The sequence below is a fragment of the Ailuropoda melanoleuca genome, chromosome 3 (genome assembly GCF_002007445.2).
Source record: "Ailuropoda melanoleuca isolate Jingjing chromosome 3, ASM200744v2, whole genome shotgun sequence".
NCBI lineage: Eukaryota > Metazoa > Chordata > Mammalia > Carnivora > Ursidae > Ailuropoda > Ailuropoda melanoleuca.
In genome coordinates this window covers 72,184,555-72,212,416 of record NC_048220.1, presented here as the reverse complement: position 1 = coordinate 72,212,416, position 27,862 = coordinate 72,184,555, and the positions used below count along the sequence as shown (strand labels likewise).

Below are 27,862 nucleotides of genomic sequence, written 5' to 3'. Positions count from 1 at the left end.
AGTAAATGATGTGGAGACTATTGAAAGGCTGCATAAATAATTACACTAGCCCATAGACCTATTCTTGTAAAAGTCTATGTTTTTATATTAAGAAAATAATGTAACATCCATCGTTTGTGTCTGTATTTTTTTTTTTTTTGGTGGAAAGGGGCATTCTGTATGCTTATCCACTAATGTGCTAAGAAATTACAAAATGAAAGTTGTATCAAGGGCATTTCTCCCAATCTGTTCAAAGTTGGCTCATGCATCTGTTTTCCCTATGTATTCACCTATTTCTGAACAACTTCATTAATAGTCTCTCTACCCCATCAAAGAACACTTTTCATGGTCATCCTAATATGAAACAGTACTTCCTGTATTATATTGCCTGATTTTAATTTTCTTCCTACCTTACCATTGGCTGAGACTATATGTTTTTAAATTTATTTGTTTATTATTTATTCTCCACCAAGAGGTAAGTTACACAGGAGGAGGACTTTTATCAGTCATTTTCACCACCGATCCCCTGTACCTAGCACAGTGCTTGCTACAGCAGAGGTGCTCTTTGAGTATATGTGGGGATTTGGATGAATGAACACTATGGATTGTTTTTAACACTAGAAAAAAATAGCCATGAGTTCACCTAACTTGGTAAATTTATAAAGTTTCAACCTCCAAAAAGAAAATGGCAGTAGTCCAAGAAAACATTAATAAATAAGTGACATTTTAATATTAGAGATGGCAACACTTCTGCATAATTATTTAATTCAGAAGCTTTATTGGTGTCTATGCTGATCATTTTCTGTGCTAGGTTCTGGAGATACAACTGTGAAGAAAATATCTCCTCATGAAAATCATATTCTAATGAAGAAATCAGATCAGTAAATAATTTCAGCCCTGTGACTAAAGAAAAACAAAACAAAAACAAGAGAACTATAATGTACGGTGGTAGAGCAGGAGGTCTGACTGCCTGTTTCGAGGAAGTCATCAGGGAACCACGACAGAGTAGGTGACGTGGAGGTAGAACTTCAAGTATGATTTCCTTTTCTACTTCTGGATCTCTTTCTGATGAGAGAATATAAAATTAACTGAAAAAAAAAAAGAATAAATATTTTGCAAGTTAATGAATGAAACCAAGGAAGCTGGAGGTGAGTCTTGCCTCCACTTAGAGTTCATCCAGAGATTTAAAAACCTTCACTTAAAACTAATGAGTCTAATGAATCATGGAACTTTACATCAAAAACCAGGGATGTCCTGTATGGTGACTAACATAATAAAAAAATATTATTATAAAAAATAAAGTAAAACTAATGAGTCCATCCATAGAGAAACATTGTAATTCTGATAAATACCACAATATATAAGTATATTTCTATATGACTACCACTTAGTCATTGAAAGTTTTAAAACTTGTGATCAGCTGAAACGGAGGATGTTAATCAATAGAATTATTGCTAATATATAATGGCCAAGAGTTTAAGCTGCCATCTACTCAATAAATAACTGGCTAGGTTTTCAACCAATTAAAGCCCATATATCTTTCTGCATTTGGTCCAGACTGTGACCATGGCTGTCATTATACGCAAATGGGTAGCCAGACACTCCAGAGATTCTGTTTTCTCCATTTGTCTACTATGTATCCTTAGAAAAACAGCAATACCTATGAATGCTATTCACTTGTGCAAGGCAAAGAGGAAATAGGTCCTCTCCTTTGTGAAATGATTCTCCACAACAACTAGAACTCATTTAACTCCCATTATCTTACAGGAGAATATTACTATAGTACCATCTTTGCTCTAGTACTGCATCTTGGCTAAACACATATCTAATTTAAAAACATTTAAAAGAACAAAAGTATGTCTTGGATCTCTTTGTTTTTTATGATGAAAATGATTAGTCTCTGTGAAATTTTCTCTATTCAGACAATTGTTGGTGTCTAATAGACCATATACATTTTATTAATAAGGAGCAGAAGATTAATTTCCAGGATCTTGTGGCCACTATTTTGCAATAACAATGGGAAGTCATTTAAGGATTTTAATCAGGATAGTGAAGTTAAGAATAAATCAAAGAGAGCCAAACCCAGGGAGGATGAGTCAAGTTTAGAGCATTTAGAAATCTACCTGATGGTGACAGTGGTTTGAACTAGGGGATTGGTAGTAAGAGTTGAGAGGTGTAATGGATGTGAAAAATAAATTAGAGATAGATTCAACAGGAATTTGAAATTGATTAAGGCAGGTGGAGGAATCGATACCCTCCATATTGAGCCCTAATAAGTTTTTCATAGGAAAACTAGAAGAAAACTGATTTGGAGCAAGAAACAATGATTTAAATTTTGAAGTTATTGAACAGTAGGGTGTCTAAGAGTCATTCAAGTGGGAGTATTTAGTAGGTAGCTATATATAAGGGTCTAGAGCTCAGGAGAAAGACCTGTGTTAGAGATACAAATTAGGAAATCTGTACATATGATGTTGTATGAAGCCTTGGGAAATAATGAGGGATCCAAATAAATAGAAAGCATCTAATTGGAGGAGAGAAGATCACTTGCAATAAAACCTCAAGGAACAGTATCATACAAGTTTAAAAACACAAAGAAGAATTGACAAACGTTATTGAGGAGTGGAAGGCCGGCAAAAAATTCTAGAGGAAGGAATATTTTAAAAAGTTGGGAAAGAAACATCAGAAGCTCCTAATCATGGCGTGGCAGTGTCTGTGGGGACCTGAGCAGTGGAGATAAAGGTGAATTAGGGAAGGTTTGGTAACAGTGAGAGTCCCACCTCTTTTGTGGAATTTGACTATAAGTGGAAAGAGAGAAGATTGCCAAGAGAGCAGAAGAGTTGGCACACCCGTTTGTTCTTTTGGATAAGAAAACTAGGACATATCACCTGGCAATAGAAATGGAAAATCTAAAGAGCAAGGGTGGAATGGTAATATTCTTGTGACAATGTTCCTTGATTCACATTCTAAGTCTGGGTAATGCTACATTACATGCCCTTTGGGACATTCATTATATATGATGGCCTTTTAATACAGCCTGTAATGAATTTTGTGTCAGATCTGCTTGATTTTGTGATTTCTGGTATTTCCCCAAACCAATTTGATCAAGGAGCATGTTTTCTATACAATACCTGTTAATTGCCTAAAGAAATAGAATTCCTTAGGAACTTTGTGTTAAGATAGAGCTCCTGAGGGAAAGAAAGTGATAAGATTCTGTGCTCAAATGGAGGGATTCATCTTAGCAGTAGGATAAACTCTCCTAGTGTGACAGAATGAAAGAAAAACTATGGATACTGCCAGGTTTAGAAAGCTTGATGACAATAAGTTGATAGCTTCTATTTCTGTCTACAGTTCAAGGTAATTTCATAGCAACNGATCTGGGACCCTAATTCAGGTAATCTGGCTCCAGATTTCTTGCAGTAGGAAGAGCTAGTCAGAGGAGAAAGATAAAAAATTAGGATGTTCTGATGGTATCAAATATCAGGTCTAACAAGGAATACTGAGTGAGAAAGATAGAGAAGATTGGACGAAGTCATGCTATAGTCAAATTTACAATTTCAGATGAAGTTGACCTGAGAAGATCTTTGGCCTTAGAAGATGTTCCACTGGAGTAAAAGGGAGATGAATATCACTGAGGATGAGATTAAGGGTTTGTAAAGCTAGAATATTGATTGGATCTGCCATGTGTCTACTTAAGTCATCTGCTATAATGTTAGAAATAGAAGTAGGAAGGAAGATGGAAATCCAGATTCTAGAGTCTTCAAGAATTGTGGTTGCTGGTGGCAAGGCAAGGTAGTGAATATGTAGAAGATGGTATAATAAAATAGCATAAGCTAGACATGAACTGGAAGCTCTTTTATTTAAAAATAGCTTTTTTTTTTAAAGATTTTATTTATTCATTCGACAGAGAGAGACAGCCAGCGAGAGAGGGAACACAAGCAGGGGGAGTGGGAGAGGAAGAAGCAGGCTCATAGCAGAGGAGCCTGATGTGGGGCTCGATCCCATAACGCCGGGATCACGCCCTGAGCCGAAGGCAGACGCTTAACCGCTGTGCCACCCAGGCGCCCCTAAAAATAGCTTTTTTGAGAGTCATATTACCAAACTGACAGATGTAGGAGACCCTATCCTCCACCTTCCAACAAAGATCAACAACTAGACAGCTATCTATGACCAAAATCAGCTTTGGGGGAGCTCTGGAGTCCACTTAAGAAATCTCAGAAATGCAGTGAAACAAAAATCTGAGAATAAACACATAAGAAGAGAAGAAAGACAGCCTCTTGCAGCATCATCTTATTCCCCAAGCTGGCATTGCTCAGTGCCAAGAGGGCACTTCCAAGATAGAAGGAGTTCTCCTTGCCAAGAAAGAAACAACGGGCGAGCTACCATCTTCTCCAGCCTTTTGAAGCACCATACGAAGATCCCAGTTTGGTTTCATTCCACCCAGATCAGCTAAGCTGAGACCTCTAAAAACAGCTAGAAATAAGAAAGAAAAGCAGGGCTACCAACAGCAGCTATGCAGTGTGAGTGGGTGAGGTTCACAGTGACTTGTTCTATAGATAAACCCAGAAACTTTTGCCACTGAGGAAGAAACCAAAGGTCAGCATAGTTGCTGAAGATACCCTAATGATTTCATCAGCTTCTGCTCCACAGATATTAACATTTGTTGACACCAGTCCCCTACTTCCTCTTATTTGTTCCCACTGAAGCCCAAGAACCACACCAGAAGCTAGCTCAGACCTCTGTGACTGCAAGGACGCAAGAAGCCAGGCTAGAACACCGTGGTTTTCCCCCACTTGCTGAAGTGCACTCCAGCTGTGCACCTACATGCAGCCACAGGAGAAGAGGCAGTTCTCAGCTGCTTGTGGGCTCAGATCAGGCCCTAGCTTCTGTCACTGGTCTACACCACCACACTACCCACCCCCAGCTGTGCACCTGCACACCCCAGCCCTAACCTGTCACTGGCCTCCACTGAAGTGTCCACACCTGGAGGGTAGAGGGATTGTCCAGCCATAAGAAAGCCACAGCAAAGCAGCTCCAAGAGAAACCAACTAAGCTGAAGTCATCATACTTCCTGACTTCAAACTATACTACAGAACTATAGTAATCAAAACATTATAATACTGCCATAAAAACAGACACACAGACCAGTGGAACAGAGAGCCCAGAAGTAAACCTGCTCATATATGGCCAACTAATACTTGACAAGGAGCCAAAAATACTCAATAGGGAAAGAACAGTCTCTTCAATAAATGGTGGTGGGAAAACTGGATAACAACATGAAAAAGAATGAAACTGGACCCCTATCTTACAACACTCACAAAAATTAACTCAGAAGAAATTAAAGACTTAAACATAAAATCTGAAACTGTAATACTCCTGGAAGAAAACATAGGGAAAAAGCTCCCTGACATTGGTCTTGGCAGCAATTTTTTGGGATACATTACCAAAAGCATAAGCAACAAAAGCAAAAATTAGTATGTGGGACTACATCAAACTAAAAAGGTTCTTCACAGCAAAAGAAACCATCAACAAAATTGTGATTTTTTTAAAAGATTTTATTTATTTATTTGAGACAGACAGAGAGAGAAAGAGAGCACAAGGAAGGGCAGAGGGAGAAGCAGACTCCCCACCTCGCAGGAAGCTCAATGCGGGGCTCGAGCCAAAGGCAGATGCTTAGCCGACTGAGCCATCCAGGTGCCCCTCTATCAACAAAATTAAAATGCAACCTACGGAATGGGAAAAAAATGTTTGCAAATCATATCCGATAAGGGGTTGATATCTAACATGTATAAAGAACTCATATAACTCAACAGAAAAAGAGAGAGACCAAACCATTCAATTAAATAATGAAGAGAGGAACAGAACAGACATCATTCCAAAAAAAAGATGCCAATGGTCGACAGATACATGAAAAGGTGCTCCATATCACTAATCAGGGAAACGCAAATCAAAACCACAATGAAATTATCACCTCACACCTGGTAAAATGGCTACCATAAAAAAAGACACGATATAAGTGTGGGTGAGGATTTAGAGAGAAGGCAACACTTGCGCACGGGTGGTGGGAATGTAAATTGATGCAGCCGCTATGGAAAACAGAAGTTCCTCAAGAAACTAAAAATAGAACTACCAACTACCATATGATCCAACAATCCCACTTCTGAGTGTATCTCTGAAAAAAAAGAAATGACTACAGGATCTCAAAGAGATATCTGCATTCTAATGTTCACTAAAGCATTATTCACAACAGCCAAGTTATGGAAACAACTTAAGTGTCCACCAAGAAACAAATGGATACAAAAGATATGATATGTATATATACAGTGGAATATTATTCAGCCATGAGAAAGAAGGAAATCCTGCCACTTGTGACAACATGTATGAAACTTGAGGATATTATGCTAAGTGAAGTAAGACAGACAAAAATAGGTAAATATTGTATGATTTCACTTCTACGTAGAATCTAAAGAAGCTGAACTCATGCAAACACAGAGTAGAGTAGTGGTTACTAGCAGCTGGCGGTTAAGGAAATGAGATATTGTTCAAAGAGTACAAATTTATGGTTATAAGGTGAATAAGGTCTGAAGATCTAATGTACAATACAGTGATTATAGTTACTAATACTATATTATATACTTGAAAGTTGGTAAAAGAGTGCATCTTAACTGTTCTCAGCACAAAAAAGAAATGGTAACTTTATGGCATGATGAAGGTGTTACTTAACACTATGGTATAAATCATTTTGCAGTGTATGTGTATTGATTCAACATGTGCACCTTAAACTTACACAATGTCATATGTATAATTCCATCTCAAAGAACTGGCAAAAATAAGAGGAAAAAATAGCTTTGGGGGGTAAAATAATACATGCATATTAGTAAATATTCAAACAATGAAGAAAATTACCGAAGAGAAGAAAAAAACAATCGTGCTGAGATTTGCACCATTACTCTGCTTACATAATCTTTTCCAGTATGTCTATAACCACAGAAGCAAGGTTTTTCCATGAGAATGGAGGAATTCTTACCTGAAAGTAGAAAATGAGGAGAATGTCAAATCCTTGCTCCAACACTGAGGAAGGCGGGGTGTGAGATGTTGTTGTCCTCCATCTGAAAGGGAAAATGATGGTTTAAGGGTAGACCCATTGTCAGTTAAGGGAAACAAGTGAAGATAACTTTCTTTGATTAGACAGTGATTGTGATTATATGAGTGTTAATCATAGAATGTAGACTTCAGAAATCATAGAGTATTTGGAAGCCGGAAGGCTGAAAAAAGATGGGCCATGCTAAAGGGGGTACAAAAATGTGTCAGCTGAGAAGATGAGAGGAGACAGATGATCAGGTCCATGTTGGATGCCAGTCAAGGAACTGAGGCCGGGAGATGTAGCTACTGCAAGGCCAGCGAGAAATTCATTTTAGTGACCTCTTCACACGCTGGGGGACACATAAGCCTCTCAGGGATCAGCTGATGGGAGGACACTCACTCTTTCTCTCATTCACTCAAAATTAGGCTTTGAGCACCCACTATGTGCCAGGAACCATGTGGGTCTCTAGGGTATAAACTGATGAACAAGAAAGTCAGAGTCTGGTCCCCTCAGAGAGAACAGAATGGCAACATAGCATATGTTTATAAATGCCATTAAAAGCCTGAAAGTGGACAAGCACGAAGCGGTCTGTTCCCTGTTAGACTATTATTAGGACAGCTGTCCAGTGAAGCAGGAACCCAGAGAAGGTGCAATGCACTCCAACCACAGTTTTCACATAGAGGAATTAAAATTCCAAATCTCCAAACCAATTGAAAGTCACCGTTTACATAGACATTAGCATTTTTTACAGCTTCTCATATATTTTATCATTAGGGAATTAGCATAAACACACAGGGGTACACATATCTTCAAAAATATTGAGAAAATGGAGATACCAAGATACACATATTATACACTTGAATCTTCTAATATGATTACTAAATAGTATTTAATATATAAAATTCCTTTAATGTAACATTTCCACATAATGTCGGCATATGTGAAAAAAGAAGAGTCACTGGCTTTTTGAAATGTGATTTATTTTATAAAGAAACAAAGCATGACTTTGCAAAACTATAGCAATCCATCATACCCGACACCAACAGAAATATCCCTGTACGTATACACAGAGAAGTTGTTCACGTGCTTCAATACATGTGTTCTAGGACAGAAAGCCCTAAAAACCATCCACAGAGAATTTCTCTATATATCTGATTCGGCCTGATTTCCAAAGGTTTCCCTTCTTTTAAAGATAAAATTATAATACTCTCTCAAAAAAGAATATTAGATAATTTTGCACATTTATGGTCTCGCTTCGTAGTTTATTCTAAATATAAAAAAAATAGCTTTTTGAACCAAAGATAGAGATTCTTTTACCAACATGATTCATAACGAGCTAGATCCATAGATAGGTTTTTCTTTTTTTTTTTTTTTTCATTTTTAGGAGCTGATGGACTGTAGTTGAAAGATGGTTATTCCTAGACTAAGAGAATGTGATATGCTTGTCAGTGAGGCGGATAAAAAGCTTCTCCGTTTATTCCAGGACAGCTCTATAATAAGCGGTTACCTCCAAGCTTTCGAAACATTTCTCTGAGAGCAGGCACCATAGGGAGACAGAGGACTTGCAGATGGAGAATGGCAGTCACATTTTAGCATCACAGAGCGAGGGCAACTGTTCACCTTTGTGGGTACCTGCCGTTGTGGCGTGAACTAACCTGCGGTCCCCATGAAAGTGTATCACCTCGCTCACCTAAGGCTGTATAAATTAGAAACACACTAACATCCTCTCCAGCTAGACATGAGGGCAAAAGTAAGACAGCTGTTTCTTTGGTTTTGTCCACTTTTGTTTGTTTTTGGTTTTTTTTGTCCACTTTCAGATTTTTTTTTTAAGATTTTATTTATTTATTTGACAGAGATAGAGACAGCCAGCGAGAGAGGGAACACAAGCAGGGGGAGTGGGAGAGGAAGAAGCAGGCTCATAGCAGAGGAGCCTGACGTGGGGCTCGATCCCATAACGCCGGGATCACGCCCTGAGCCGAAGGCAGACGCTTAACCGCTGTGCCACCCGGGCGCCCCCACTTTCAGGTTTTTAATGGCATTACTAAACGTTCTCATTTTGTTTTAATTAATTTCTGATTACCACTGGCTTGGAAGCTTGTTTTTAGATAATTTGTTGAGGATCAAACAGGAAATTTCTCTGTGAGAGGAGCTGATTTGGAATAACCTACCTGTTTTCGCCTGGGGGAGGCAATGCATAAGCCATGGTTGTAAGGGCCTTTGCTCCCAAGGAGAGTTACTCTAATACACTTGTACATCCTTAAAGAAATACCTTCATTCAGAAAACAAAAGTGTGATTTGGATATGATAATTCCCATAGAACAGAAATTCTGGGAATAACTCTAGCCAAGGGGAAGAAGGGTCTTACTCGAAATACCCTTTCAGTCCTTCTCCATAAACATTTAATTCTCCAAATAATTATATCATATACTTTTAAAAATATTCTTTTTATCATTCATGTAGTTAGAATATCAGTAGTTCTCCTGAATGTTTTCTGAAGAGTTGTGCAGAAAATTACGGCATAGAATGCCTTAATTAAAGGATTACGTAAAGGAATGTTTTATATGCTGCTTAAAAGTACGAACATCATATATGAAAATTTCCCACCTGTGAGATTTCCTGGCTGCAGAAAAATTCTCTTTCCCAGAAGTTCTGTTGATGATTAACTTCCCTGCAGCCTTCAACAGAGAAGTAAATAGATACCTAGGATCCACTTAACATTTCAAATTAATTAAAATTTTAAAAGCTGGCTAATTTCTGGAGTGTACACTCATTGTTTATGGAGCAAAAGATGCAAACTCTACTTTGCTAAAATGGTTTTGTTTGTATTATTCATCTTCATGGTTCATTAACCCCATTTTTCATGTCAGTATCACAATTCCTTTCTTGCTATTATGCGCTCACTGTCTGAACGGTCAGAGTGAAGAGAGTGCAGGGCAGTGGGCCAAGCTTTAGAAAATGACTTCATCTTCTACTTATCCAATCCTTCTGCAGCAGGGACGCATCCAGATGGTCATCAATAACCAAGACAGCCATTACCTCCCCTAACAGAGCCTAATGCTGTCTTAGCTGAATCGGAAGCAAATTTCCCTCATAGCCCAACTGTACGTTTTTCTTGGAACCTACCAGCTTTGGCATTTTTCTTTAAGAATCCTTCTGGTTGGCTGGTCACAGAACACTGAAATCATAAAAATCTGAAGCTATCTAATATTAAAAGAATATTGACTGCTTAAGAAAATCCATGTTTAAAATGTTACCCCCAGAAGGCCATATTAGTTACACCCCGATTGCTTTCTACTCTCAGGAAATGACATTATTTTACCTCTTAGACTTTATTGCAAAAAAAAAAAAAAAGCCTAATAAAATACTCAAAGGCATAAAAAAATGGGGGGGGGGCAATGTAGTGAAAAGAAATTCTTCCTTTCTTTTACTCATAAATAATAATGATGCTAATATGTATGAAATATCCATTATGTATCAAGAACAGAGTGAAGTTCTTAGGTGGATTATATCATTAAATCCTTCTATCTGGCCAGTGAGCCAGGCACTGTTATAAGTAAGGAAAATGAGACTCAGAGAATTTAAGTAACTGCGGTCACACAGCTAATAAGTGGCGGAGGCAGGATTCAAGCGCACAGACGTCTGATGTCAGACTCCACTCAACCAGCATACCATAACCCTTCTCAGAGTCTTAATGGAGAATGACCCATCTCTTGACACAAATATACTTAGAAACTATAACTATAATTAAACATAACTACATATACACACACATATATATATATATAGAGAGAGAGAGAGTCAGGAATGGATGGCAATTCATCTTCTTTTTCTTTTTTTCAGTAATAAGAAAGGAGTTTGTATTGAAAGAGGACTAATATTTTACTTGAAAGATCTAATTGCATATGCCATTTAAACTGTAGACAATATATTAAGGAGAAAATTTTACCATAGTTTTTGGAGAAAATGAACGTGCCAGATAAGTACATATTCAGGTAGGATTTCCAGCTATACAGTTCTATTTTGTTTTTGAAATAATGAAAATCAAATACGATCAGCAATAGTCATTCCACTGAGGAAAACTACCTTTAGAAGGGAGGAATTTGTGTATTGCTTATGCTGATTTAAGAGTTACAAACATGAAAAGGAATCCTCATGGCGTCTGATCTAATCTTAACACAGACAGTATCCACAAGATCTATTGTCAGTTACAGCTCAAAGCTGCTGCCTCGGCGAAGAAAAAATGCTTTGATAACTCATTGTGTCAAAGAAAAAGATTTCACTGTGTGAAATATTGATTAAAACTTTAAAATAAAATTGGTACTTTCTGAAAGAACCTTGTAAAGGTAACAAAGAGAATAACAAAGAAAGTCCAAAGGGTGCTTTTAGGATTGTTTTCAAAAGGTTGATCTTTAATAAAATCTCATGAAAAAAAAACGTATATTACCTTTTAATACCTACATCAGTATAATTTTCCACTAATAATGACAATATGCTTTCTTCACATTGCTGTTATTCCTTTATATTTTAAGGTCAAAGTGCATTCATTCTGCTTTTCAGTTAATAATAATAAAGGCATTTCAGTCCTAGCCTCCAGACTATTATTCCTCAAGGTACAAACAAGTCAAGGAAAAGTCAATAGTACACATAGATACCTTGCTATCAAAGAATACCTATGAGTCTATCTAGGCTTTTCAATTTTATAACATATTTATAAAATATATAAAGCTATCATAATAATCTTTTAGGGAGTTTCTATTCTATACGGGGAGTGGAACAATTATTGTAAGAATAGAAACAGCACAGCCAAATTAAGACCATTAGGGCTCTGCGTTGACTGTTTTATTAAGGGTATATTGAGACATGTTTAAAGCATGGAAACGTTATCCTGGACAAATTTTATCATTTGGGGGAAAATGAGGGTGTAGTGGGAAAAAGGCAAGAAAGTGGATTGAAACAGGGAGGATCACGTTGAATCTCAGGTAAATTACTTCAGCTCCTCAGAGCAAAGGAAGAGAAAAGATGTGTGTGTCAATGTGCCTGCCTTGTCTGTCTCCTCCCGGTGACTTCTCACTCAGTCCACCTACGTTTGCAATGCACCCACTCTGATGACTGCTCTGAAAAAGATAGGTCTGAAAATGTGGCTCTTACTGTTTGATGAAGGGAAGATTTCCAAAGAAGCATTAAAGTGCAGAAGGTTTGAGGAGTTGCAAAATATTTTGAGAGGAAATGCAATGAGATGAAGCAAATAAAATTGGCACGGTGCCCAGAAAACAAAAAACAGTCAAGAAATATCAGTTGATCTAGTACAGAGAGCACTGGGATTCCTGAAACATGACGTAGGTCCTGAGCCCTCGCTCCTTCTGTGACACTGTCCTCAGCGTGAGACTGTGCGTTTGGGCCCTATTTCTCCAATGGTAAAACAAAAAGTGAGGAGCGGATTTCATTCCTCACTTTAGACGTACCTTTAAGACTCTTGCAATATTAATTATAGTGTTTCTCGGGCATTCTAGATGCGGCAAAGGCAAAAGGTTAAGTTCCAGGCTTAACGGTCAGAAACCCAGTGAGGAAGGCACCTGGGTCTGAGATTCAAATCCTGGGTTCAAATCCTATGCCAACCGCTAGCTGTGCAGTCTTGGGCAAGCTATTTAGACTCCAGACCTCAGGTTCTCCATAAAAGAGATATAATTGTACCTCCGTCACTGGGTCATCGCACAGATTAAGAGAGCACATCTAAGGTGCTTAGAATACTGCTTGGAGCATAGTACATGCTCAAAACATTTTAGAAGCTGGTAAAAATTGCTCAAGTTTGTGACATTCTGGAAAATCAAATGATTCATTTAAGTTTGTAACCATAACTATTTTCCCATAAAGCCACACAGTCCCAACTTGACTTTATCCTGAAGTAATGTTACACTACTTGCAAAATGAAAATGAAGAAATGGTACATCCGGTCCATTATGGTCATTCCATTTTTCCTTGTTCTTTCCCACCCTATTGAAATGAATTTCTCTAAAATACCCAGAAAATTAAGAGAAAACTATGAAGAGTTTTCTTTGTTTGGCTTAAGATCTTTTGCCTATGTATTTCCCATAACCATCTATAGAAGTATGGCTTTCTGGGGGGGAAAATAACAAATATTCCCAAAACACTCCTCCTCTTTCTGACTTGGCCTTTCAGACTATTAGTCCTCTTTGTCCTTGAAATCATTTTATACTGTAGAGCCAAACAAATTCAATTATTTTCCTAATGCCAAACTCTGTGACTAACATTCATTCCTTTGGGGTTTGGTCAGAAACTTAAGGCCTGCATAATATAAAATATGAAATAGGGCAGATTACTGACTATGACCTTTATCAAGCATGGTATCAATAAACAATTTAAACACAAACACTCAAGGAGAAGGTCAGGTTAAAGATAAAGAAGTTGGTCTCAAAAGAAAGGCCTTGAAGTGATATTTAATTGAATGGACTACTTTACCTAAAAAATTATGGAGCCTTTACCCCTCTCCCACAGGCCAATACATGTCCAATTCCTTCTAGTACACAATTCTAGTTACAACACAATTTTGTTTACCTGTGCCTCTGAAATCATTTTTTTTATCATGTTGCTAGATGACAATGACAACTCCTGATGCATTAGAAAAAATACCTCTTTGGTTAAGATGATTAAGAGGAGGCAACATATGTAAAGCTTAACATCATTAATACCTCAACCCATCAATTCCCTTTCTTGGAAATTCAACATTTCTTAGAATTTTGTATCAGTACAACTAAATTACCCATAAATTCAACTCTCCACTGCACCTTAGTGATTCAGCATGTAGCTCTCCATGTATTAGAGCACTAAGTATTCTCCCTCAGCTACTTTACTTGTACTGCACAGCACTTTGACTTCTTTACCTAGATGAACTTTTTTTAATCTAGTCATTACAAATTTAAGTGCTTAAGTGCTTACAGGAGCTAGGCAAATAAAACTAATGCCTAAAGCTGGCAATATATATATATATGTATATATACATATATGTATACATTATATATATATATACACACACACATGCTGTATATAATGCTATATATACAAATGCTATATATATACACACACACATAAATGCTATATTTATATAGATAAATATATATATATATAAATAATGCCTAAACAGGTATAAGATATATATAGATAGAGATACAGATAGAGATATATAGATATATAGATAGAGATATACTTAAAATATATTTACATATATTGGTATGTATTAAAATATGTTTCCAGGGAGCCATATAATGCAACGTAGAGTGTTATTCTTTATTATTATTATTTAAACAATTTAAAATAAAAATTAAAAAAAAATCAGTCTCCAACCCCCTCTCCTTTTGACAATGACCTGTCTGTTCTCTGTATCTACGAGCTTGGTTTTTGTTTTGTTTTGCTTTACTTTAGATCCCACATATGAAAGAAATCATATGGTATTGTCTCTCTCTGTCTGACTTACTTCACTTAACATAATGACCTTAAGTTCCATCATGTTGTTGCAAATGGCAAGATTTCATTCTTTTTTATGGCTGAATAATGTTCCATTATACACATATATTATTGCATATTATATGTATTCTTATGTATTTATTTTATATACATGTAATTACATATTGCATGTATTACTATATACTATTATATGAATTATATTCATGTAGATATGTATTTCTTTATCCATTCAGTTTTCACTTATCAGTGGACACTCAAGTTGTTTCCATATATTGGCTATTGTAAATAATGCTACAATGAACATGGGGGTGCATACATCTTTTCTAGTTATTATTTTGGTTTTCTTTCAATAAATATCCAGAAGTGGAATTGCTGGATTACATGCTATTTCTATTTTTATTTTTTTAACGAATCTCCACACTTTTTGGCTGCACCAATTTATATTCCCATCAACAGTGCATGAAGGTTCTTTTCTCTTCACAGCCTCAAAAACACTTGTTGTATCTCCTCTTTTTTGTAAAAGTCATTCTAAAAGGTATGAAGTCATATATCATTGTAGTCTTGATTTGCATTTCCCAGATCCTTAAAGGTTTCAATTACCTGTTGGCCATCTGTATGTCCTCTTTGGAAAAATGTCTATTCACATCTTCTGTTAATCTTTTTTTTTCCCCATTGAGTTATATGAGTTCTTCATATCTTTAAGGTGTTAACTCCTTATCAGATACATGATTTTTCAAATATTTTCTCCCATTCAGTATGTTCCCTTTTAATTTGGTTGGTGATTTCCTTTGCTGTTTAGAAGGTTTTCAGTATGATGTAGTCCCATTACATATTTTTGCTTTTGTTGCTTTTGCTTTCAGATTTAAAAAAAAAAATCATTAAGACCTATGTCAAGGAACTTATTGCCCATTTTTTCTCTAGAAATTTAATGGTTTCAGGTCATACCTTCAAGTTTTTAATACATTCTGAGTTAATTTTTATGTGTGCTGTAAGATAGTGGTCCATTTTCATTCCTCTGCATATGGCTGTCCTGTTTTCCCAACACCTTGTATTAAAGACACTGTCCTTTCCCCATTGTATATTTTTGGCTCCTCTGTCATAAGTTAATTGACCATATATGCATGGGTTTATTTCTAGATTCTCTGTTCTATTCCATTGATCTATGTGTCTGTTTTTACGCCAATACCATGTTTCAATTATTAGGCTTTGCTATATAGATTTAAATCAGGTCGTGTGATCCCTCCAGTTTTGTTCTTCTATCTCAAGATGGCTTTGACTATGCAGGGTGTTTTGTGGTTCCATACAAATTTTAGGATTGTTTGTTCTATTTATGTGAAAAATGCCATAGCATTTTTTAAAAAGATTTTATGTATTTTTTTTTGTCAGAGACAGAGAGCATGCACAAGTAGGGTGAGTGTCTGGCAGATGGAGAAGCAGGCAGAGGGAGAAGCAGGCTCCCCACTGAGCAAGGAGCCCAATGCAGGACTTGATCCTGATCCTAGGACCCCGGGATCATGACCTGAGCTGAAGGCAGATGTTTAACCAACTGAGCCACCTAGGCATCCTGCCATAGCAATTTTGATAGGGATTTCATTGAATTTGTGGGTTGCTTTGGATAGTTTGGATACTTTGACAATATCAATTCTTCCAATTCGTGAGATGAAATATCTATTTATTTGTTATATATTTATTTGTGTCTTCTTCAATTTATTTCATTAATGTCTTTGCAGTATCTAAGGTCTTTCACTTCCTTAGCTGAATTCATTCCAGGTATTTTTTTTTTTTCTTTTTGACTCAGTTGTAAATGGAAATACTTTCTTTATTTCTCTTTCTGATAGTTCATTATTAATATATAGAAATGCAACAGATTTTTGTGTATTGATTCTGTATCCTGTAACTTTGCATTCATTCATTAGTTCTAACAGGTTTTTGATGAAGTCTTCAGGGTTTTCTATATATCATACCATGTCATCAGCAAGTAGTAACAATTTTACTTCTTCCTTTCCAATTCAGATGACTTTCATTTCTTTTTCTTGCCTAATTTCTCTGGCTGGGATTTCTAATACTATGTTAAATAAAAGCAGTGAGAATGGGCATCCTTATCTTGTTCCTCATTTTAGAGGAGACTTTCACCAATTCACGTTTCACCATTGAGTATGATGGCCGCTCTGTGTCTGGTGTATATGGCCTTTATTATACTGAGTTATGTTTCCTCTATACTCACTTTGTTGATGGTTTTTATCCTAAATGGATGTTGAATTTTGTCAAATGCTTCTTTTTTGCATATATAAAGATGATCATATGATTTTCTCCTTCATTTTGTTAATGTGCAGCACCACAATCACAGTATCAAACCATTCTTGAATCCTTGGAACAAATCCTTCTTGGTCATGGTGTGTAATCCTTTTAATGTACAGTAGCCTCCCACACCATTATCCACAGGGGATACATTCCAAGACACCTACTGGGTACACGAAACTGTGGATAGGACTGAAGCCTATATATACTAGGCTTTTTCCCTATACATACATATCTATGATAAAGTTTAATTTAATTTAGGCACAGTAAGAGATTAACAGAAGTAACTAATAATAAACTAGAACAATGTTACTTAGCAGAAATGGGCTCTATGTACTTTTCAGGCTGAAAGAGTCTGTGGTTTGGGTGGATCTGTATTAATGATTCAAACTCTATGTCTTTGAGACAGTCTTACAGAACACACTGTGGCCTTTATATCTGGGCCACATGAATGAGCTTAAAGCACAGAACTCATGGAAAGTCCCTAAGATACACACCATCACTTTGGGCTGGAGGCAGCCTTGTTGAAGCACTTTTGAGGCTTCTGATGCTGGTCATTGCACACTGCATCACCCTTGCCTTCGCAGATTTATTTTTTCTGCTTCAATCTTCTATTCAAGCCTTCCCCACACCACCCCACCCCTGCCAGGAGAAAAAAATCAAAGCACTATAATCTTGTTAGCATACATTCTAGACACTTATAATAAATTATACTAATAACATTAAAAAGTACATAAAAACAAGTAGTCATGGGTTGAAATATATTTCAGGGCAACATCAAAAGTGTTTTGCTCAACTCAAATTTCAATTATAAACCATCTTTTTAAGGGGAAAACCTTTGAGATGCCTCAGTAGTGCTTCTCTTATTGTCGTACAGCCAAGTTTCACTCCTGCTCCATTACAGTGTGTTTATGAACAGTTGCTGGGCCAGAAGGATGGTCCCCAGCCCCCACCTTCTGAGTTCTGCAGCTGCACTCACTGCACCAGCATTTCATTTTAGTCCTCGACAGAGTCTTAGCCAGGTAAATCTTTTTTTTCCCCAGAATCTAGGAATTTACTAGCAATTTGACTTTAAAATGTATTACAAAATTAATAGCCCATGGGAAAAATAATGATTTAGTAAATAATGAAGATTTAGTATGATGGACAGAGAAGTGGTACTTAGACATTTGTTTTCTGTTCGATCGCTCATGTAAAGTGCCTTTATCCTTGGTGTAAGGTAAATGGGATTCGTCCTAAATCAGTGTGTTAGCACCATTCTGGTCTCTTATCTCAAGTAATTTGCTGAAAAAAAAAATGTACTAGAGAAGAGTGATCCACTTTCCAGGGGTCCTTACCTGGTTCGAACTTTATATCAAAAAAAAAAAAAAAAAAGAGAGAGAGAGACATTTTTCTGAGAATGGTAGTCATTAGAATATATTAAAAACAAATTGTACTATGAGAATAAAAAAAAGGAGTTATATGACCTCATATGCACAAATCTTAAACTCCTGAGGCATGTGTTGAACCCTACTGACATGATATGGTTGTGGAGAGTTGGAAAGCACCTTAAAGGGAAGAAATACATTCAGAGTCCACGTGTTTTTCAGATCAGGCTCTGGGTATCTGCACAAATAACAGAATTGCACTGCTGCCTACTTTTATCCTCCAACCTCTTCCCCCTCCCCTACCATGTTCCAGCACTGGCAGATTTAGAAATTTCCAGAAATATAATCCAAAGTCATAAGAAGGACCCTGTTTGTTATGGTCTAAGAGCTATACTGGTATTTAGAGAAGAAGATCTAACTCAAATCATCACTGTAATATGTTTTATTCATTGCTCTCAACTGGTCACCCATCACTGCTCAAAAACCAAAACAGCTTGGCTCATCTAACATGCCTAATATGGCCAAAAGAACACGGCTTTAGCTGGATATCCTACCAACTGACCCCTCCTAATTTACTTCTGTATGTACATTTCCCTAACCTCCTCTCTGATCTCAGGGACTGCTCTCCTCTATCTAGGGTCATCTTCAAACTGTATCCAAAATTGTTCCTGATTGCTACAACAACTTGTCTTTATGAATAGTGCCTTCATTTTCACAAACTTCCTCCCTACACATTAAGAATGGCAAGAGTCTAAAGTTCTCCTTAACTATTGGCTATCTTTCTCCTGCCTCTAAATAGCATGAAAATTATACTTTTCCTATCTGGTTCATGATTGTACAGAATCTCTTTAATCTATGCCACACCTTTATAAATATATATTGGGGGGTAGAGTGATTTAACAAAATAAGCCAAGAGTTCAGACTTAGTTAGACTTCGTTTCAGCCTTCTGCTTCTTGTATAATGTGATCAACTTCATGGACTTCAGTTTACTTGTCTGTAATACAGGGAGAGTCCATATATACCTTAGGGGTTTTATATTTAGGAAAGGAGACGACTGAAATTATTAGCACAGCATCTAGAATATGGCCATTATTTTTGAGGTCAATAATTATTAGAGTGACTTGTGAGTCAGTATGAAAGTAACTGTTTTTGAAAACTAATAATGAAAAAAACCAAACTCTTAGAAGAATGCATGGCTATGTTGGAGAGTATCTGAAGATGAAGTAGAGAGGACAAAACTGGTTGTTTTCAGGTTAGAAACACATTTACTGCCATATTTCTCCCTCCTTTTTCCTTGAACACTAGAAATAATGTTTCTTTGAATGAATAAATGTCACACCAAGCTTTAAAGAAATTTCAGTTGCATCAAGAAGCCCTCCTGTTCCATAATTTTGTCCCCACTGAACTGCCATGACATCTGAAAATAGTGAGGCCATTATTTGGAGTACATGTGGTAGATGCCTGCTTTAAACCCAGATACTTTGTGTGGGTAATAAATTAATGGTGTTAGTCTCTCAGATGGATTAGCCATTACAGAACACATGGGAAAGCTTCTGTGGGAAAAAAAAAAAGGCAGGCTGTGATGAAGGAAAAAGCAAGTTTGCATGTTTAATTCTTGCTGCCCAGGAAAGCAAAGCCTTCCTCCCGAGGAACAATAATCAGGGAGGGCAGGGACAGACAAGTAGGAAAAGGGCCCTACTATAGGTCTTGATTCTAATTAATAAGTGCCCTCCAGCATTTTCCTTACTTTCCCCTTTTTACAGTTTAATGTTTTTTTTTTCCCCCAGCTGTTTTAATTTATTTATATGGTTAACTAGGAGGGATGTTTTACTGAAGGTAAACTATTCAGCATTTATGGTTAGAATAGATATAGTCCCTAGCTCAAGAACACACACCTATATCCAATAATTTTGACCACTTGCTATATATCTGTTTCCTTGCCAGGCTGTAGTAATTCAGAAAAAAAGAACTCATGTTTTCTAGTCCAAGGAGCACAACATTTTAGTGGAGGAAGCTAACACATACCGAACAAACAGAACTGCAAGTGAATTCCTTTTTCTTTAAGACCCAAGTCAAATGTCTCATTTAGCTAACCTTAACTGACTCAATTCCAAGGCAATGTGGTCACTTTCTATAAAAACTCCATCTCTTGCAAGTATCTTTATCCTTATAGGTACCACACTGTGTTGAAATCATATGTTTATTTTTTATTTTTTTATTTCATTATTATTATTTGGAAACAAAGTTTTTGTTAAATTTAATTGCTATGGTCATACATTTTCCTGCTATGCAAGCATGTTTATGTGTTTATCGCCACAACTGGGTTGTAATTTTCTTTAAAACAAGGAGTTAACTTTTGTTCAACTATGTACCCTTAGAACCCAACACAGAGTTTGATTTGTAATAGACACTCAAATATTTTCTCAATAAATGAATAAATATTATAATCATGTTGTGAACTGTCTTTGAAGAAAGCATAAAAAGGCAAAGCATTAATTCTAGCAGAGGAAAACGTCACTGAAGAAATAACCTTCGACTTAGATTTTGAAGGATGAGATAAATTATGCTAGTATATAATCAGCAAAGCTCCACAGATTTCTAAGCTGATTCTAAATGCGTTCAGCCAAGTTGCTTAGAGTGTCCAACACAATCTAAAGACAGCCTGTCAAAATAGGCTAGAAATGCTTAGGGAAATATGTTGAAGCTCAAAGCAGCAGCAGTATTTATTTTTCAGAGCGTAGGCAAGAATGTATGGGAAAAAGAACTAAGAGAATTCATTGCAATGAACTTCAATGAACACCACCTACCATGATATCACTGGGTCTTTTCCCTGGATTTCAGGACACACAGCTGGAATTTGCATGAGGATGCTATGCAACTAATCCTTTAATAGCACACTGAAAGTGAGCTGACAGGCCTCCAGTACTATGTCATAGAGTTGACAGGATTTGTCACATTTTGGGTTCTCCTCACATGGAAGTTGTCATTGGTTCTTAAGTTTTTCTCCCTTTTTGCCTAGAGGGGGCAAATCATCCTTCTAATATTTTCCTAGATATTTCCATACTGAGAGACGAATGATGTGTGAGGAAATGTTGCCTAAAAATAGGAAAGAGACATGTCAGAGCATTATTATGGCCAATTTAACTTAGAGTGGTCCAAAGAAACTAGATTTCCTGTGAAATAAGTTAAAATAGCAGATGTACTGTACTTAATGGCAGTTTTGTGAAGTGTAACCATAGAAATGACTAGTCTTGCTGCATATCTTGACAAATAGCAAGTCAAAGGTCTCCGAGAATTTGCTCTTGGGAGGAAGATTTTGAAAATCATCAATTTAATTGCACAAAAAATACTGATTTATTTTTTTCTCTGTTTAAAGAGATTGAGATTCATACCAGTGGTAGTAGTTAGTAGACTTGAGTATTCTTTTTATTTTTTCCTTAAGATGTGCTAATTTTTTATGAGTTATATTAGCCGTGGAAGAGGCACCCAGGAAGAGTACACATGAAGACAGACAATAATTTCATTATACTGTATGTTTCCCAGACCACATCTGAATTATTCTCTAGTTACATATACAGTGCTTTAAAAGGATCAAAGATCACATGGATTGTGCACTGAGGAGGATAGCCAGAATTGAGATGTTTCTGAATATCAAAGCTAATGAGGACAGACAAAGTAGTTGAGGATATTAAACCTAGAGGGAAAAAAATGTCTTTGAAGATGACAATGACAGCTACAGAATTGTCATGTATTAGATGAAGTAAATCTTTCGTTTTCCCCAGAGGAACTAGCTATGGTGGAAGCGTAGGAGTTACAGTAGAATAGATTTCATTTCAAAGTATAAAGATCATGTGTAAAGGCACCTAACCAACAATAGGAGGGAGTACTTGGAGAAGTATCAACAGAGTTGCTAAACAGAGGCTGAGGATGACCCATCAGGGATGCTGTAAAAGATCTGGGCATCTGATGGAAATGTGGACCAAATGACCTTATGATCCCCTAACATCCATAAAAATGACCAACCAGATAATTAGATGGATTACAAAGCCACAATAATAAATATGGTATGATCTCAGACTGAAACAGAAAATAGTGCAGTGGAACAGAAGAGAGAGCTTACTACATCAAAAGAGGATTCCAAAAAAATTAACCACTACGTGTTAAATGGAACACTATAAAAACATTAGTAGGAAATGTTGGAAAGTGTCTTCATAAAAAAGAAGGATTTCTTAAAATTTCAAAGACACAAACCTTAAGGCAATAAACCACATTTGTTTACATTACATAAAATTAAGAATGTGTGTTCAAAATGGATTCTGAACAAAATTAGTGCATGTAAAATAGAATAGGAAAAGATATTTGAAGTCTATGGTGACAGAGAAAAAAACACTAGAATTCCCCCCCAAACCAACAAGTCATCCCTCATAGAAAAATTGACAAAGGAATTGAAATTGACACATAAAAAAGAACAAGTAAGAATAAGTAAAGAGGAGGAAATTTTTAAAAAACCTAAGAAACATAAGGAAGAGTTTATAATTATTAATAGTGAACAGAGAATTATATATGTAAAGCAATGAGTTACTATATTATACCTATTAAATGGCCAAGAAATTAAAAAGCTGGATAATACAAACCACTGGCATAGATAAGAGCTATATGAGTTTCCTTCTGTTGCTGCTGAGAATGTAGATTGTTACACTCATTCTGGAGAGATTCTGCCATCTCCTAATAAAACAAATGAGTTTGGTAGAGTCCAGGAATTCCACTCCTTGGTGTATAATACTAAGAAATTCTCACAGAAGTCATCACAGAGATGTGTGCATTGACATTAGCAATATTTGTAGTAATAGAGAGTTTGTGGCATTCTACTAGAAAAGAAAACGAAGTTGGTGCACAACACAGAATATTGCGCATGAAATACTGAGTGTTGAAATGGTGGATTAGAAGCGCACAAAGAAACATAAATGTTCTTGAAGATAAAAGTGAAGAAATGATAGAGATTATCATGTAGAGCACAATACCACTTAAGTACATTAAAAATACATACACAAAAAGTGATACACATTTGCCAAAATATGTAACGTCAAATACACATTAAACATATAGTGGTGTTATTACAACGAGTACTAGATAAATGGGAATAGAAGTGGAGCATGGGGGGAAAAAGGGAATGAATAAATGAGTAAAACAAGAGAGATACTGCATGAATCACTGTGGATAATGTGCCATAAATTGAGTTAGCATAATTTACTTAACACAGTCATCTGAGTATCAGAAAATAAAATAATAAAACAAAGCAATAAAACCATATTTTGTATTCAAGGGATCTGGAGGCTGATACTACTGTGTGTGTTATAAAATACATTACAGCTGTTATTAACTCATAGCCTTTACCCAGATCTCCTGGGAAGGTATAGGACTTCATTTTCCCCTCCTCATGGCAGGTCTCAAGTTTTTGCCTTATAAAATATAGGTTTTGTTGAAGAGTTTCTTCTATTATTATGTACATACTTATATAAAAGAAAAGCAAAGGAGAAGTATCTGTGACTTTTTCACTTTGAAACAGTTTTCAACACTGCACTAAAATATTTCAATCATTTTTAAAGGTTTCATTTTTTAATGGAAGAAAAGTTTAATTTGAAGATAATATGAAACAGTTATAATAGCTTATTAAACATAAAGGATAAAAGAACTAGTGAAGCTTTAAAATGGTAATTAAAAGAGCTGATGTGTGTCTAATGCATTTATTCAGCATCTTCTAGCAATAAGTCATGATAATGTTAAAAATTTTGCCTATATATTCGACTTATTACTATTGCTGAAATTTCTGTCTCCACCAACTGTCAAAGTCCTGTGCTGTGAGCCACCGCCAGTACTAAATGATGCCTTCGGAACACAGACACGTGCACACGCTGTCTGCTGCAACCAAATGCAGCTCCTTATGGAGAAGCACATAGCGCCTCGGTCATATCACAGAACTGCAGAGGGAGGAGGAAAGGCTGGAGGTGGCTTCCCCATCACAGTGAAATTAGAAGTAACACAAATGATTTAACAGTTCTTCATGTATAGAGGATTTATTCTGTTTTAGGGTGCTTTCAAATTTACAAGGAAACTTACATGTATTAGCTAATCACTGCCTCACAAGTGACTGCCAATGAGCCAAGTAGAGTAGTAATAATTTGACTTTACAGAGTAAGAAACTCGGCCGATTTTCATAAATATGCCAATGGCCACATAGTTCTTACGCTAAGGTGTGATTAGAACAGGAACTTCCTAGTTCCAAGTCAGAATCATTTTCTCTAAGGTGATTTAAAACTTCATCAGACTATAAACAGCTTCCTCAAGTTAGCTCCTAGGTTGAGTCAGAAGTTACATTTCCCTAATGCCTTCCCATCAGGGAGAGATATAACATACTGGAAAGGGGGTGTCTTATGGAGTCATAGAATGTTCTGGTACAATGTATGGTTTGACATAATGTTTTCAAGCTGGATTTATGTTGATTTGGTTTTGTTTTATGGGTATGCTCAGTAATCAGTAGAAGGATAAAAATGTATGCTTTCAATAAAACATAAAATAATAATACAATGTTGGTAGACTGATTAATCCATACACTGCCTTTTTTATAACTAAGTATATAAGTCTATTGGACAAGAGTATAGAAACAGGAAAAAAATCACAAAAACCTAAGTAATAAATATAAAACATATGCAAATTTGGAAATATTGGGCTGGATTCCCCTACAAATCAGGATACAGTACTGCGTATCACAGCTGCATTGCCAAAAGAAGTGTCATTATAAGTCCATAGGATGCACATTTGTTTGTGGAGAGGGAGTGCTGGGTCACTGATGAGAGAAAGAAGTGACCCAACAAACAATTCCTTGAGCAGCAACAGAATCTTAGAAATCCCTGCTCAGAAAAACCTTTCACACACTTTCCACAACTTAGGATTCATTTGGCTAATGGCTCCTCTTAGCAACTGCAAATAGCACAGTGTGTGTGTGTGTGTGTGTGTGTGTGTGTAGGGGGCCGTAGGGGTAAGCTAGTTAATAGAATATTCACAACTTTGTGTCAATCATTTTAATTAAATCAGGGTTTTACAAATTGTAGATGTTGACCCACTAATGAGTCTCCGGAAGCAAGTTTTAAAAATAGAATGGAATGGAGTGGAAATGAACAGAATAGAAAAGTTAACAGTAATTGCAAATGATATGGGTAAAATCTGATTTGTGAAATGCCTGTTTCAGTTATTTCATGTGTGTGTTTATGTGTATATATTTAGTATATAAAGTGTATTTTTTCTGGTTTCTAAAATTTTTAAAACCAATGTAGATAGTAAATTTCATGTTGACAGCCACAGAGCTCAGCACAAGAAATGTCCGTGGAGACGAAGAGGAAAAAGAAAACATACGAGGAAGCAGGTGTCTTGGAGCTGGTGACTTTTGAGGGCCAAAAGGCCCATGGAACTGATGACCCAAAGTTGAAAAGATTCAAGTGGGACACAGGAGACTATAGGGACATGTATATCTGGACTAGTTAGGAATGCCAAACTGCTTAGTTTCCTTCAATTTAACCAATTATCTACAGTCTAGACCAGGAATCTGCAGACTGCACTGTTTTTATATTTCCATATCTTGCAAGCTAAAAATGCTTTTTACATTTTTAAATGGCTGAAAAAAAATCAAAAGAAGCATAAGTTTTTGTGACACCTGAAAATCATCTAAAATTTGAAATTCAGTATCACTAAATACACTTACAGTTACATGTATTCATTTACGTTTAGCCTATGACTTCTTTTGTACTATATTGGTGGATTTAAGTAGTTGTAACAGACATCGTATAGCCAGCAAAGCTTAAAATATTTACTATTTGGTACTTTAGAGAAAAAAGTTGTTGATCCTTGGTTTAGGCTTCTCTAAGTGGATCACAATGCTGGCTCATAAGAGCACATTATGAGCCTTTCCTCCCCAGTCCATATTCAATGACATCAGAGTGGTAGACTGAAATTGGCCATGATGGGAGTATTTACACCAAGAAATCAACAGGTACAGATTAGGGCCTCCCCCCCTTTTTTTTTCACCTGAGAACCAATTGTTAAGCGTTTACCAAACGCTACTGCAGTAAGCAATATAGGACCCACTGAAAAGCTCTGTGAATTTAGGCAGGTAACAACCTATGTAAACCATGGTTTTCTGTTGAGAGGCCCAGAGGATGAGGCAGTTACACACTATACTTAAAAAATGGGCAGGAGAAACCTCAGTACCACCTCAGTACCATCCCGTCCATTCTGCTATGAAACTTAAATTTCTCTAAAATAAATAAAGTTTTAATTAAAAAATAAAATAAAAATAAAAACAAACCACCACCACCAAAAAAAAAAAAAATTGAACATGTAAGCCACTACTAATATTACCTCCATATTCTACCTCAAGTATGAAAAAAAGAAAAAAGTAAGAAGGAAAACCTAGGACACAGTATTAGGAGATTCATAGCCTTCTCCAAAAAAATATGGCCTGGAAATTTTGAGGACCTCAAGTCTGATGTCTAGATTTCACACAGAACAGCTGATGTTAAATTTTACCATCATCATCCCCTCTGAAATTTTTCTCAACATTACAATTTTCTTTAGTTTAATAGTTTGTTCACTTTAAGTCTTTTTTCTTTTAAGATTTTATTTATTTATTTATTGAGAGAGAGAAAGAGAGAGAGCATGTGCACACACAAGCAGGGGGAGGGGTAGAGGGAGAGAGAGAATCTCAAACAGAGTCCACACTGGGTGTGGAGCCCACAGGGGGCTTGAGATCAGGACCTGAGCCAGAATCAAGAGTCGGACGCTTAACTGACTGAGCCACCCAGGTGCCCCACATTTTTTTTTTAATATAAAAAACTGTTAGGAATCATTTTACTCAGAAGATTTGTGTCAGAACACTTGATGATGGTCCTTTGACACAACAACAAAAAAAGCCACAGGCAGAGGGATGTACACAATTGCATGTTAACCTTTTGTATTCCTTACTAAGTTTTAAATAATGTTTCATATGTCACTGTTCCCATTAGAATTTGAAGTACCTAGAGAAACCACTAGCTTCATTGGATAATTTATACCCCTCAAGTTTCCAAAAAGTGTTTTCTTCCACTGTCAAAACTGAAACATTATTATCTACTCTTGAATATTTTTAATTAAAAAAAAACAGGTGTGCTTTTATCATGTAATATGACATGGTGGGAAACAGAGTTTGGAGTTATACAGAAATGAGAATCCTGGCCTCACCTTGAGTGTTGCTCAATTTCTTCATCTCTACAATGGGGCAGTAGAGTCAGTAGATGAGGAAGCTAGTTCCTAGGTCTCCAAGGCTGCTGAGTCGGGCAGAAATCTGCATGGTCTTGGCTGGAACCTCCTCTCTGTCATCTAATAGTTGAGTTACTGGGAAAATCCTTTGACTTTTTGAACCTCCATTTCTACATGGGTAAAATAAGGATAAAAATATCCTGAAGCATTCTTATTAAAATAAGTTTTAAAGATAATACACATGGTACACATTTAATAAATATGAACGATTGCATGTTCAACTGTGATCTGGGCCATTTCTGTACATTCTCATTGTATATAACTTTCTTGGTTCTGATACTCATTAGATCTTTAGTACTATTTTTGAGA

At 36.4% G+C, this 27,862-nt stretch overlaps 1 long non-coding RNA gene across 1 annotated transcript; it reads right to left on the bottom strand.

Moving 5' to 3' along the window:
• Window positions 1–45: 45 nt before the first annotated feature.
• Window positions 46–27,862, bottom strand: LOC105237431. Its single transcript, XR_004624171.1, has 3 exons — window positions 27,476–27,862; window positions 7,004–7,085; window positions 46–1,067 (listed from the first exon to the last, which is right to left on the bottom strand). It is a non-coding gene; the product is annotated as an uncharacterized LOC105237431 (long non-coding RNA).